Genomic DNA, 724 nt, shown 5'->3' on the forward strand with positions numbered 1-724 from the left:
TCCACATCCTTTCCAGCATAAACTGTCATCAGTGGTTTTGATCTTTGCCATTCTGACAGGTGTAAAATGGTATCTCAGAGTTGTTGTGATTTGTATTTCTCTGATGGCTAAGGAAGTTGAGCATTTCTTTAAGTTCCTTTTGGCTGTTTGAGAGTCCTCCCTTGAGAATTTGTTGTTTAGGTCTGTACTCTGTGTTTTTGTTGTTGTTGTTTGCTAGATTGTTTGTTCTTTTGATGTCTAGTGTATTGAGCTATTTGTATATTTTGAGGTAAGTTTCATCTATGTAGTAAAATTGGATTCTGTTTTTATACCTCTTCTGTTATACAGTAGATAACATTATTGATTAGTATAGTAGTGGATTGTCAGTCCATTGCATGTCATAAAAGCCATGGTAGATTGGACATATTAGGATAATAAAAGTGATAATAAATAATTTGTTTTAGTCATGTATAATCTAACCAATAATAACTTGATCTATAATTATTACTTAAGTGACTTTTTAAAGAAGTTTCTTTTGTACTATAACACTTTCTGTTAAAATGAAGGGGTATTATGCTTGATTACTTTCAGTTCTTGTTGGAGAATATTGTTGTATGTTTAAAGATATATTTTCCTCCAATCTATGCATCCTCCCTTTCTGTTTCTTATTCCTGGCTCTGAAATGCTTCCCCTTTTCCATAAACTCTTTCTGCACTCTCTCTACTGAAAGACCCTACAGACCCCC

This window comes from Microtus ochrogaster, unplaced genomic scaffold (genome assembly GCF_000317375.1).
Source record: "Microtus ochrogaster isolate Prairie Vole_2 unplaced genomic scaffold, MicOch1.0 UNK9, whole genome shotgun sequence".
Lineage (NCBI taxonomy): Eukaryota > Metazoa > Chordata > Mammalia > Rodentia > Cricetidae > Microtus > Microtus ochrogaster.